This window comes from Aethalodelphis obliquidens, unplaced genomic scaffold, assembly GCF_003676395.1.
Source record: "Aethalodelphis obliquidens isolate GAN/ISIS:26980383/991018 unplaced genomic scaffold, ASM367639v1 scaffold87, whole genome shotgun sequence".
NCBI classification, from domain to species: domain Eukaryota; kingdom Metazoa; phylum Chordata; class Mammalia; order Artiodactyla; family Delphinidae; genus Aethalodelphis; species Aethalodelphis obliquidens.
The window spans coordinates 6408054-6422281 of record NW_020838031.1 but is presented as its reverse complement, the minus strand read 5'-3'; the positions used below and the strand labels follow the sequence as shown (position 1 = coordinate 6422281).

The 14228-nt window shown below is 46.1% G+C and overlaps 1 long non-coding RNA gene across 1 annotated transcript in view; it reads left to right on the top strand.

The window, feature by feature from the left end:
- The first annotated feature begins 255 nt into the window (after nt 1–255).
- The window catches only part of LOC113613338 (uncharacterized), a 57613-nt gene continuing 43640 nt past the window's right edge, over nt 256–14228 (top strand). The window contains exon 1 of the long non-coding RNA XR_003430193.1: nt 256–648. This is a non-coding gene — a long non-coding RNA (uncharacterized LOC113613338). The remainder of the gene's footprint in view (nt 649–14228) is intronic.

The following is a 14228-nucleotide window of genomic DNA, read 5'->3' as shown; positions in this document are numbered from 1 at the left end:
TTCCAGTGAAGCAGTTTGTGCAGGAACCGTGCTCGTCATTTATAACCGGGGCTTTCTGGCAGGGTAAAAGGAACACAGACCTGGAGCCACAAGACACGAGCTGGAGCCCTGGCTTGCCCTCTTGGTGGCCGTGTCGCTCCATCTCTCCGAGCCTCAGTCTCCTCCTGACAGGCCCTTAGGGACCTGCCCATGGTGGCATGACGGCTTGCGGTGTGTCCACTTGTCACACACGAGGTTAATGCTGCAAAGGAGCTGCTCGGCTTCGTGTGCAGTGCCCGTCGGTCTGGGAGGTGCTCTCTGTAGCCCTTTCCAGGTCCTAGAAGGCAGCAGTGGCCCACCTATTCCAAGTTCCAGACCGTCCAAGAAGGCTACAGTGGCTGCAGGGAAACAGACGAGGCAGGCCCATTCAGCTGAGGGCTGGGCCTCGGTTCCTGCAATTACCTGGGTTCACCAGATGATCCGTCAAGACGGAGGTGCCAAGCCCAGGAGAAGAGAAGGAGTTGCGGGTAGCAGGACTTGGTCTTAACCTGGACTTAGGAGGCGTGGGGCCCCCAGCCTGGTCACGTTGCAAGGACATCTTGTGCAAGACACCCCGGGTGTAAGATTATGCAGAATGTTTCCCTGAATGAAAAGCTTCGTCCACAAACAGTAAGTGAGACCAAACCTAGCGTCACTTAGGGTGAAAGCCCAGCCCACAAAACCCCCCTCGGTGCACCTCTAGATCCCGCCAGATTAGCCCTGCCCACAAGGCAACCCGACGGCCGGGTCTGAGTCCAGAGTCAGCAAAGTTCACAGGCGTGGGACCATCTCTGGTCTCATCAGTGACGCTTCTGTACTCAACACAAATGATCATTTTTGTAAGCAGACCTCAAGCATGATCAGCTCTCAGGCCCAATTTCCAATCTGTGATTCTTTTCCTTTAGCCTCGGCTCACTGTTTTTTGTTATTTGTTTTTTTCCTAACATCTTTATTGGAGTATAATTGCTTTACAATGGTGTGTTAGTTTCTGCTTTATAACAAAGTGAATCAGCTATACATATACGTATGTTCCCATATTCCTTCCCTCTTGCGTCTCCCTCCCTCCCACCCTCCCTGTCCCACCCCTCTAGGTGGTCACAAAGCACCGAGCTGATCTCCCTGTGCTATGCGGCTGCTTCCCACTAGCTATCTCTTTTACATTTGGTAGTGTATATATGTCCATGCCACTCTCTCACTTTGTCCCAGCTTACCCTTCCCCCTCCCTGTGTCCTCAAGTCCATTCTCTAGTAGGTCTGAGTCTTTATTCCCATACTGCCCCTAGGTTTTTCATGACCTTTTTTTTTTTTTTAGATTCCATATATATGTGTTAGCATACGGTATTTGTTTTTCTCTTTCTGACTTACTTCACTTTGTATGACAGACGCTAGGTCCATCCACCTCACTACAAATAGCCCAATTTCGTTTCCTTTTATGGCTGAGTAATATTCCATTGTATATATGTGCCACATCTTCTTTATCCATTCATCTCTTGATGGACACTTAGGTTGCTTCCATGTCCTGACTATTGTAAATAGTGCTGCAATGAACATTGTGGTACATGACTCTTTTTGAATTATGGTTTTCTCAGGGTGTATGCCCAGTAGTGGCATTGCTGGGTCGTATGGTAGTTCTATTTGTAGTTTTTTAAGGAACCTCCAACTGTTCTCCATAGTGGCTGTATCAATTTACATTCCCACCAACTCTGCAAGAGGGTTCCCTTTTCTCCACACCCTCTCCAGCATTTATTGTTTGTAGATTTTTTGATGATGGCCATTCTGACTGGTGTGAGTTGATACCTCATTGTAGTTTTGATTTGCATTTCTCTAGTGATTAGTGATGTTGAGCATCCTTTCATGTGTTTGTTGGCAATCTGTATATCTTCTTTGGAGATATGTCTGTTTAGGGCTTCTGCCCATTTTTGGATTGGGTTGTTTGTTTTTATGATATTGAGCTGCATGAGCTGCTTGTAAATTTTGGAGATTAATCCTTTGTCAGTTGCTTTATTTGCAAATATTTTCTCCCATTCTGAGGGTTGTCTTTTGGTCTTGTTTATGGTTTGCTTTGCTGTGCAAAAGCTTTTAAGTTTCCTTAGGTCCCATTTGTTTATTTTTGTTTTTATTTCCATTTCTCTAGGAGGTGGGTCAAAAAGGATCTTGCTGTGATTTATGTCCTAGAGTGTTCTGCCTATGTTTTCCTCTAAGAGTTTTATAGCGTATGGCCTTACATTTAGGCCTTTAATCCATTTTGAGTTTATTTTTGTGTATGGTTTTAGGGAGTGTTCTAATTTCATTCTTTTACATGTAGCTGTCCAGTTTTCCCAGCACCACTTATTGAAGAGGCTGTCTTTTCTCCATTGTATATTCTTGCCTCCTTTATCAAAAATAATGTGATCATATGTGTGTGGGTTTATCTCTGGGCTTTCTATCCTGTTCCATTGACCTATATTTCTGTTTTTGTGCCAGTACCATACTGTCTTGATTACTGTAGCTTTGTAGTGTAGTCTGAAGTCCAGGAGTCTGATTCCTCCAGCTCCATTTTTCTTTCTCAAGATTGCTTTGGCTATTCGGGGTCTTTTGTGTTTCCATACAAATTGTGAAATTTTTTGTTCTAGTTATGTGAAAAATGCCATTGGTAGTTTGATTGGGACTGCATTGAATCTGTAGATTGCTTTGGGTAGTAAAGTCATTTTCACAATGTTGATTCTTCCAATCCAAGAACGTGGTATATCTCTCCCTCTATTTGTATCATGTTTAATTTCTTTCATCAGTGTCTTATAGTTTTCTGCATACAGGTCTTTTGTCTCCTTAGGTAGGTTTATTCCTAGGTGTTTTATTCTTTTTGTTGCAATGGTAAATGGGAGTGTTTCCTTAATTTCTCTTTCAGATTTTTTCATCATTAATGTATAGGAATGCAAGAGATTACTGTGCATTAATTTTGTATCCTGCTACTTTACCAAATTCATTGATTAGCTCTAGGAGTTTTCTGGTGGCATCTTTAGGATTCTCTATGTATAGTGTCGTGTCATCTGTAAACAGTGACAGCTTTACTTCTTCTTTTCTGACTTGGATTCCGTTTATTTCTTTTTCTTCTCTAATTGCTGTGGCTAAAAATTCCAAAACTATGTTGAATAATAGTGGTGAGAGTGGACAACCTTGTCTTGTTCCTGACCTTAGAGGAAATGCTTTTAAATTTTCACCACTGAGAATGATGTTGGCTGTGAGTTTGTCATATAGAGCCTTTATTATGTTGAGGTAAGTTCCTTCTATGCCTACTTTCTGGAGGGTTTTTATCATAAATGGGTGTTGAATTTTGTCAAAAGCTTTTTCTGCATCTATTGAGATGATCATGTGGTTTTTCTCCCTCAATTTCTTTTTTTTTTTTTTTTTTGCGGTACGTGGGCCTGTCACTGTTGTGGCCTCTCCCGTTGCGGAGCACAGGCTCTGGACGCGCAGGCTCAGCGGCCATAGCTCATGGGCCCAGCCGCTCTGTGGCATGTGGTATCTTCCCAGAACGGGGCACGAACCCGTATCCCCTACATCGGCAGGTGGACTCTCAACCACTGTGCCACCAGGGAAGCCCTGTCCTTCAATTTCTTAACATGGTGTATCACACTGATTGTTTTGCATATACTGAAGAATCCTTGCATTCCTGGGATAATCCCCACTTGAATATGGTGTATGATCCTTTTAATGTGCTGTTGGATTCTGTTTGCTAGTGAGGATTTTTGCATCTATGTTCATCAGTGATATTGGCCTGCAGTTTTCTTTCTTTGTGACATCTTTGCCTGGTTTTGGTATCAGGGTGATGGTGGCCTCATAGAATGAGTTTGGGAGTGTTTCTCCCTCTGCTATATTTGGAAGAGTTTGAGAAGGATAGGTGTTAGCTCTTCTCTAAATGTTTGATAGAATTCTCCTGTGAAGCCATCTGGTCCTAGGCTTTTGTTTGTTGGAAGATGTTTAATCACAGTCTGAATTTCAGTACTTGTGACTGGTCTGTTTATATCTTCTATTTCTTCCTGGTTCAGTCTCAGAAGGTTGTGATTTTCTAAGAATTTGTCCATTTCTTCCAGATTGTCCATTTTATTGGCATAGAGTTGCTTGTAGTAATCTCTCATGATCCTTTTTACTTCTGTACTGTCAGTTGTTACTTCTCCTTTTTCATTTCTAATTCTGTTGGTTTTGAGTCTTCTCCCTTTTTTTCTTGATGAGTCTGGCTAATGGTTTATCAATTTTGTTTATCTTCTCAAAGAACCAGATTTTAGTCTTACTGATATTTGCTATAATTTCCTTCATTTGTTTTTCATTTATTTTCTGATCTGATCTTTATGATTTCTTTCCTTTGACTAACTTTGGGGTTTTTTTCTTCTTCTTTCCCTAATTGCTTTAGGTGTGAGGTTAGGTTGTTTACTTGAGATGTTTCTTGTTTCTTGAAGTAGGATTGTCTTGCTATAAACTTCCCTATTAGAACTGCTTTTGCTACATCCCATAGGTTTTGGGTCATCGTGTTTTCATTGTCATTTGTTTCTATGTATTTTTTGATTTTCTCTTTCATTTCTTCAGTAATCTCTTGGTTATTAAGTAGTGTATTGTTTAGCCTCCATGTGTTTGTATGTTTTACAGATTTTTCCGTGTAATTGATATCTAGTATCATAGCATTGTGGTCGGAAAAGATACTTGATATGATTTCAATTTTCTGAAATTTACCAAGGCTTGATTTGTGACCCAAGATATGATCTATCCTGGAGAGTGTTCCATGAGCACTTGAGAAGAAAGTGCATTCTGTTGTTTTTGGATGGAATGTCCTATAAATATCAATTAAGTCCATCTTGTTTAATGTATCATTTAAAGCTTGTGTTTCTTTATTTATTTTCATTTTGGATGATCTGTCCATTGGTGAAAGTGGTGTGTTAAAGTCCCCGTCTATGATTGTGTTACTGTCGATTTCCCCTTTTATGGCTGTTAGCATTTGCCTTATGTATTGAAGTGCTTCTATGTTGTGTGCATAAATATTTACAATTGTTATATCTTCTTCTTGGATCGATCCCTTGATCATTATGTAGTGTCCTTCTTTGTCTCTTCTAATAGTCTTTATTTTAAAGTCTATTTTGTCTGATATGAGAATTGCTACTCCAGCTTTCTTTTGATTTCCATTTGCATGGAATATCTTTTTCCATCCCCTCACTTTCAGTCTGTATGTGTCCCTAGGTCTGAAGTGGGTCTCTTGTGGACAGTATATATACAGATCTTGTTTTTGTATCCATTCAGCGAGTCGGTGTCTTTTGGTGGGAGCATTTAATCCATTTACATTTAAGATAATTATCAATATGTATGTTCCTATTACCGTTTTCTTAATTGTTTGGGATTTGTTATTGTAGGTCTTTTCCTTCTCTTGTCCTGCCTAGAGAAGTTCCTTTAGCATTTGTTGTAAAGCTGGCTTGGTGGTGCTGAATTCTCTTAGCCTTTGCTTGTCTGTAAAGGTTTTAAGTTCTCTGTCGAATCTGAATGAGATCCTTGCTGGGTAGAGTAATCTTGGTTGTAGGTTTTTCCTTTTCATCACTTTAAATATGTCCTGCCACTCTCTTCTGGCTTGCAGAGTTTCTGCTGAAAGATCAGCTGTTCATCTTATGGGGATTCTCTTGTATGTTGTTTTTCCCTTGCTGCTTTTAATTTTTTCTTTGTATTTAATTTTTAATAGTTTGATTAATATGTGTCTTGGCGTGTTTCTCCTTGCATTTATCCTGTATGGGACTCTCTGCACTTCCTGGACTTGACTGACTCTTTCCTTTCCCATATTAAGGAAGTTTTCAACTTTAATCTCTTCAAATATTTTCTCAGTCCCTTTCTTTTTCTCTTCTTCTTCTGGGAATCCTATAATTCTAATGTTGGTGTGTTTAATATTGTCCCAGAGGTCTCTGAGACTGTCCTCAATTCTTTCCATTCTTTTTTCTTTATTATGCTCTGCAGTAGTTATTTCCACTATTTTATCTTCCAGGTCACTTATCCATTCTTCTGCCTCAGTTATTCTGCTATTGATCCCTTCTAGAAAATTCTGTTTCATATATTGTGCTGTTCATCATTGTTTGTTTGATCTTTAGTTCTTCTAGGTCCTTGTTAAATGTTTCTTGTATTTTCTCCATTTTATTTCCAAGATTTTGGATCATTTTTACTATCATTATTCTGAATTTTTTTTCCGGTAGACTGCCTATTTCCTCTTCATTTGTTTGGTCTGGTGGGTTTTTACCTGTTTCTTCATCTGCTGTTTCTCTGTCTTCTCATTTTGCTTATCTTACTGTGTTTGGGGTCTCCTTTTCACAGGTTGCAGGTTCGTAGTTCCCGCTGTTTTTGGTGTCTGCCCCTAGTGGCTAAGATTGATTCAGTGGGTTGTGTAGGCTTCCTGGTGGAGGGGGCTAGTGCCTGTGTTCTGGTGGATGAGGCTGGATCTTGTCTTCTGGAGGGCAGGACCGCATCCGGTGCTGTGTTTTGGGGTGTCTCTGACCTTATTATGATTTTAGGCAGCCTCTCTGCTAATGGGTGGTGGGGTTGTGTTCCTGTCTTGCTAGTTGTTTGGCATAAGGTGTCCAGCACTGTAGCTTGCTGGTCGTTGAGTGGAGCTGGGTCTTAGCGTTGAGATGGAGATCTCTGGGAGAGCTTTTGCCATTTGATATTACGTGGAGCTGGGAGGTCTCTGGTGAACCAGTGTCCCGAAGTTGGCTCTCCCACCTCAGAGGCACAGCACTGACACCCGGCTGGAGCACCAAGACCCTGCCAGCCACACAGCTGAGAAGAAAAGGGAGAAAAAAAGAAAGAAAGAAAGAAGAAAGAAAAAATAATAAAAAGAAATAAAGTTATAAAAAAATTTAAAAATTATTTAAAATAAAAATATTAAAAAGTAATTTTAAAAAAGAGAAAGAAAAAAGGGAGCAACAAAACCAAAAATTAATCCACCAATGATAACAAGAGCTAAAAACTATATTAAAAAAAAAAAAGGGCAGACAGAACCCTAGGAAAAATGGTAAAAACAACGCTATACAGACAAAATCACACAAATAAGCATACATACACAAACTCACAAAAAGAGAAAAAGGAAAAAAATATATATATTTATATATTTAAAAAAAAGGAAGCGAGCGACCAATTCAGTAAACAAATCTACCACTGATAATAAGATCTAAATAGTAAACAAAGATAAACAAAACCAGAAACAAATTAGATGCAGAAAGCAAACCTCAAGTCTACGGTTGCTCCCAAAGTCCACCGCCTCAGTTTTGGGCTGATTCATTGTGTATTCAGGTGTTCCACAGATGCAGGGTACATCAAGTTGATTGTGGTGATTTAATCTGCTGCTCCTGAGGCTGCTGGGAGAGATTTCCCTTTCTCTTCTTTGTTCGCACAGCTCCTGGGGTTCAGCTTTGGATTTGGACCCGCCTCTGTGTGTAGGTCACCTGCGGGCGTCTGTTCTTCACTCAGACAGGACGGGGTTAAAGGAGCAGCTGATTCGGGGGCTCTGGCTCACTTAGGCCTGGGGGAGGGAGGGGTGCGGATGCGGGGCGAGCCTGCGGTGGCAGAGGCCAGCGAGACTTGGCCAGGGAAGTTGTCCCTGGATCCTGGGACCCTGGCAGAGGTGGGCTGCACAGGCTCCAGGGAGGGGAGGTGTGGACAGTGACCTGTGCTCGCACACAGGCTTCTTCGTGGCAGCAGCAGCAGCCTTAGTGTTTCATGTCCATCTCTTGGGTCTGCGCTGATAGCCGCAGCTCGCACCCGTCTCTAGAGCTCATTTAGGTGGTGCTCTGAATCTCCTCTCCTCGCGCATCCTGAAACAATGGTCTGTTGCCTCTTCGGCAGGTCCAGACTTTCCCGGACTCCCTCCCAGCTAGCTGGGGTGCACTAGCCCCCTTCAGGCTGTGTACACGCTGGCAACCCCGGTCCTCTCCCTGGGATCCGACCTCCGAAGGCAGAGCCTCAGCTCCCAGCCCCGCCCGCCCCGGCGGGTGAGCAGGCAAGCCTCTTGGACTGGTGAGTGCCGGTCGGCACGGATCCTCTGTGCGGGAATCTCTCTGCTTTGCCCTCCGCACCCCTGTGGCTGCGCTCTCCTCCGCGGCTCCGAAGCTTTCCGCCTCCGCCACCCGCAGTCTCTGCCCGCGAAGGGGCTTCCTAGTGTGTGGAAACCTTTCCTCCTTCACGGCTCCCTCCCACTGGTGCAGGTCCCGTCCCTATTCTTTTGTCTCTGTTTATTCTTTTTTCTTTTGCCCTACCCAGGTACGTGGGGAGTTTCTTGCCTTTTGGGAGATCTGAGGTCTTCTGCCAGCGTTCAGTAGGTGTTCTGTAGGAGTTGTTCCACGTGTAGATGTATTTCTGATGTATCTGTGGAGAGGAAGGTGATCTCCGCGTCTTACTCTTCTGCCATCTTGAAGGTCTCCCCCTTGCTTTGTTTTAATATTTATTTACTTGGTTGAGCCGGGTCTTAGTTGCAGCAGGTGGGCTCCTTAGTTGTGGCTTGAAGACTCCTATGTGAACTCTTAGTTGCAGCATGCATGTGGGATCTCGTCCCCTGACAAGCGATCATGCCCAGGCCCCCTGCGTTGGGAGCACAGAGTCTTAACCGCGGCTCCCCCAGGGAAGCCTCTGGGTTTTGCTTTTACTGGCCTCAGCTGTGCAGCAGTCCGTTCCCACCCGCTCTGTCCCTCTGTGCTTTCCTCCTGCTCCGCACCAGCCTCCCCTGCCCGGCTGCCCTGTCCTGCTTCCTGACTCTCTGCTCCCCTTGGCGTCTCCACCAGCCCCGGAGCGTGAGGACGTGTGTGTGCGTGTACACGCGTGTATACAAAGCTGTACTGATGTAAACTCTGGTAGATAGAACAAGAATCCATTCATTCAGTCAACAAATATTGACTCAGCACTTCCTATATGTAAAAACTAAGCATAGAGCAGTGCAGACAGACAAGACGTCTGTCCTCCTCGTGGGGCGCAGCCTGGCCATGCACTGCTCAGGCGACCAGGGTGATGGTGCTAGGGGACCAGGCAGGGCGGCCTTGGGGCGGCCAGGCTTCCCTGCTCACACCAGTCCCGTGGGGGGCCCTGCTTCTGCTCAGTGCCCACGTGCCTCAGGCCTCACCTATGGAAACACTAGGGAAACCTTGTTTCTCCCACAGGCTTTTGCACTGTGTGAGCATCAAGGCCTTGGGAGTCTCAACATTGCCTGCAGGAGGTTTTTCTGTTGGGGGAAGTTGTGCGGGGAGAGGCTGTGTTTTCTCAGGCCATCACAGGTCTTGAACTTAGGCCTGGCCTCTTTCCTTCAGGAGCCAAGCTGGTTCCAACAATGATGTCAACCCGTGGAACGGTTGTGATGCCCCGCCAGCCACTGCCTTGGAAAGAGAAGGAAGGCAGGGCTCAGTGTTGGACAGGGGATGGGAGGTGGGGGAGAGCCCTAAGGTACCGTAGCAGGTAGAGCGGTGAGGGAGGCTGGCAACGTTGGTTAAGGTGGGAAGAGCAGGTCATAGGTCATAGGACCCCCAGAAAGTGAGTGACCTGCACTGAGAACTGACAGCAGGCCAGGTACTTGTCACTGTGGTAGCCCAGGTGGAGTAGTGGGGACCACACAGTGAGGGAGCCCTGGTGCAACTCCTCCTCTGGCTCACCTCCAGCTGTGTGTCCCTTGGTTAGTTACTTAACCTCTCTGGCCCTCCTTTCACTCATCTGGAAAATATGTTTAATGACACCTATTTTAGAGGGTTGTTGTAGAGTTAATGTTTGCACAGGGCTGGGCACACTGAAGGCGTTTCATAAATACTACCCATCATAATGACCACACTTAATGCTTAGTCTGGGAGGTTTATTCCCTAGCAGGAATTTTAGAGATTGCCCAGTTCAGTGGTTCTCAAACCTTAGCCTGCACCAGAACTGCCCAAAGGACGTGTTAAAATTCAGACCTGGGCTCCACCCACCCGAAGGCTCTGATGAGTAGGTCCAGGTGGGGCCTGAGAGTGTGCGTTCCTAGCAAGTTCCCAGTGGTCCTGATGTTGCTGGTCTGGGGGCCACGCTTTGAGAACTGCTGTGCTAGCGTAAACGCTGATTTTGGAGATGAGAATCCTGAGGTTCCGAATGTTTGCTCCTTGCCCGTGCTCATCGGAGTCTAGGCCTCCCAGCTCCTGGTGCAGGCCAAGGTCAGGACAGGAGAGCACGTTGCCAGGCCCCAGGGAGGGTCAGTACGCAGGAAGTCAGAGTCCCGGCAAAGGGCCCGGGATGAGAGGAGTGAGCTTCATGGAGAGCAAAGCCCACTACTCGAGGAAGGGAACCGGCCTCGGTGTGGGCCTGAGCCACGCAGCCTGAGTCTCTGGCCTCAGGCAGCGTGTGTGAGTGTGTGAAGGGAGCGGAGTTGTGTAGATGGTGTGGGGTTGGGAGGTGAGGATTCGTGAGTGTGTCTGTGCAGATGGTGGGTAAGTGTGCGGGTCTGCGTGAGCAATTTTTGTATGAGTGTGTGTGTGTGTGTGTTGTGAATTTGTGGGAACCGTGTGGTAGTCTGCTCAGGCTGCCATAACACAGCACCACAGACTGAGCAGCTTAAACAGCCAACATCTGTTGTCTCACAGATTTGGAGGCTGGAAGTTCGAGATCAAGGTGTCGACAGGGTTGGCTTCTCCTGAGGCCTCTCTCCTTGGCTTGTAGACGGCCGTCTTCCCGCTGTGTCCACATGGTTTCCCTCTGTCTGTCTGTGTAATGACACCAGTCATACTGGATTAGGGCCCAGCCTAATGACCTCATTTTACCTAAATCATCTCTTTAAAGGCCCTGTCTCCAAATACAGTCACATTCTGAGGTTCTGGGGGTGAGGACTTCAACACATGAGTATCGGGGGACTCAGCTCAGCCCGCAACAGTGTGTGTGTGTGTGTGTGTGTGTGTGTCCACATGCATACAGAAAGTCCACAGTTCTGGAGGACACCCTGCTCAGCCACCCTCCCTGTAAGAGTGCTGGTGAATGAGAAGTGTGACTTTCTTTCCTGCCTCATCCTAGGTTCGTGAGTTTATGGGGAGGCCAAGGTGCCCCCCACCCCATCACAGAGGAACATGGTTCTTTAGGTCTCAGGATTGGAGATGAATTCCTCCTCAGTTGGTGTAGCATTTCGCCTCCACCCAAGCAATCCCTTCCTCGGAGCCCCGTGCAGCGGCAACTTGGCCTTCCCGAGCCTACCCTCCCAGACGTTACCTGCAGCAGAAGTTTGGGAAAGGTGGTTTCCCACCCAGGACGAGGGCCCCTCTGGCTCATCCCCACTCCCTGGAGCTCCCCTCACACAGTGTCATCTTTTGTTTCCCTGAGGCTAGAGTCCCTGTTTTCTTTAAAGCTAGAAAAGACGTTTTGGAGACTCTCTGTAGTTGGTCAACCTCGTTTCAGAGGGAGAGGACTGTGGGCTTGAAGGGGGATGAGGGAAGAGTTCATTTCAGGCCTTACAGAGGCATGTTTTCCACTTGGGATGGATTGTTACCTAATAGGCTGTCCTTTATAGAAACAGAACAGAGGCCTGCTGACACAATCTCAACTGTGGGTTTTCTCGGGGCAGCTGGACAATTCTGTTTCTGCAGCTCACACAAAAGAAGGGGCCTGGGTGCACCTGGACTCCTAGTTGGGAGCTGGATAAGTCCTGAATAACAAGCCACTGATCCAGGGTCTCGAGGGAGCAGTGGGGCTGCAGGCAGTGACCCCCCCACACACACACCCGGCACTGAGCGCAGGGCCCAGCCGGGGGCCCGCTCTGCAGTCGGCACTTGTGTTTGTTGACTAAATGACTGATTGAAGGAATAAAAATAAGATTCAAAGGGAGGGAATTCCCTGGCGGTCCAGTGGTTAGGACTCTGCGCTTTCACTGCAGAGGGCCTGGGTTCCATCCCTGGTGAGGGAACTGAGATCCCATAAGCTGGAAAAAAAAAAAAAAGATTTAAAGGGAAAAAGTGGGTTTGAGGTAGGAAAGAGAAGGCTGGAAGTGATGAGAGATGTTCTCACTAGCTTCCTTCTGGAAGAGTCACGCCAGGGTGACACTGCCTCTGAGAAAAGCTTTTACTCAAGATACGTGCCAGTCTGCCTCAAATGACTTATTAAGCACCCATCGTGTGCAGAGCAGCGGGAAGCAAATGAAAGACATCTTCTCAGGAATTTTGACTTTGCTTACATATTGGGTTGGCCACAAAAGTTCATTCGGGTTTTTCTGTAAGATGTTATGGAAAAATCCAAACGAACTTTTTGGGCCAACCCAATATTATATTTAAAAAAACGATAACTGCAATGATAGACATGTATCAGTCAGAGGTCTCCAGAGAAAAAGAATTGACAGGATGTGTATAGATATATGGAAAGAGATTTTCCTCCAGCTTTATTGAGATATAAGTGACATATGACATCGTTTAAGTTGTACAACATGTTGATTTGAGGAAGAGATTTATTATGAGGGATTGGCTCCTGGGATTATGGATGCTGAGAAGTCCCACAGTCTGCCATCTGCAAGGCCCGGAAAGGCTGGTGGTGTGGTTCAGTCCAAATCTGAGGGCCTGAGAACCAGGGGGGGTCGACGGTGTAAGCCCCAGCCTGAGTCTGAAGGCCTGATGTCCAAGGGCAGAAGGTGATGTCCCAGCTCAAGGAGAGAGAGAGAGAGAGAGAGAGAGAGAGAGAGAGAGAGAATTCACCCTTCCTGTGCCTTCTTGTTCTATCAAGGTTGGTCCTCAATGGACTGGATGATGCCCTCCCACGAGGGTGAGAAAGATCTTTACTCAGTCTACTGACTTAAATGTTAATCTCCTTCGAAACACCCTCACAGACTCACCCAGGGTAATGTTTCACCAGTTCATCCCTTGGCCCTGTCACGACGATGCCTAAAACTAACCATCACAAGACATAAGGGAGAAGACTGGAAGGGAAAGTGAAAAATAAGAGTAATTGACTGGGGCTTCCCTGGTGACGCAGTGGTTAAGAATCCGCCTGCCAATGCAGGGGACACGGGTTCGAGCCCTGGTCCGGGAAGATCCCATATGCCACGGAGCAACTAAGCCCTGTGCACCACAACTACTGAGCCTGCGCTCTAGAGCCTGCGAGCCACAACTACTGAGCCCATGCGCCACAACTACTGAAGCCCACGCGCCTAGAGCCCATGCTCCACAACAAGAGAAGCCACCGCAGTGAGAAGCCCACCCACTGCAACAAAGATCCAACACAGCCAAAAGTAAATAAGTAAAAATAAATTTAAAAAAATTTTAAAAGAGTGATTGTATTGAGGTCATGGGATTATGGCTAAATTTATTTTTTCTTTCTGATTTACTGTGTTATGTTTGGGCTTTTAGCATCAAAATATCTTCTTAAAGTATGTTAGACCTCCACTGTTGTGATCACTGAGGTTAGCTTGGGACCGGAGATACCCCTCCTGGACCCCTAATCCCAGCCTTAGAGAATGGAGGTGTCAGTAACAGAGGGGAGGGCCCCAGCACGGCAGACCCGAGCCTTTTGTGGCACCACATGTGTCCATGGTGCCTTCTACTCATTTAACCCCAATAACCTGAAAATCTGCCTTCGTTTCTTTACCCCTCTTTCATACTCCTCCACTTATTCATTCATTCACCAGACATTTATTAAGCAGTTTTCTGTGAACCGTGATCCACATCAGGCCCTGGGCAGAACAGAATGAGAATCAGCCCTGGGTTCCCAGCTCTGCCTTGTAGAGGTAGATATTTAAACAAATGGAGACAGGGACTTCCCTTGTGGTCCAGTGGTTAAGACTCTGTGTTTCCACTGCAGGGGGCATGGGTTCGATCTCTGGTAAGGGAACTAAGATCCTGCATGCCGCACAACGAGGCCAAAAAAGGAAAAACAAACAAACAAAAAACAAATGGGAACAGAATAGGCCCAACGATGTGCTATTGGAGCTCAGGGCCAGGAACCTGAGCATCAAGCAAGGGAGGCTTCCTGGAGGAGATGATGCATTTGAGGTGAGTTTCAAAGAAAAGTTAGAGACAAAGACTAGCTACAAAATAAGGTACTATGCCAGAAAGGCATGGAGGATTCAGAGAGTTGTACAGGGTGTTGCATGTGGTTTACAGGAAGGGGCTGTAAGGACATCAGCCTGGGGCCAAGGGTACAAGACTGAAGAGGCCATAAAGTAGGTGTGGTCAGACTATGAAGGGGCTGGTCTGCCCTGCAAAGGAGTGTGGCCTTATCCTACAGACAATAGGTTCCTTG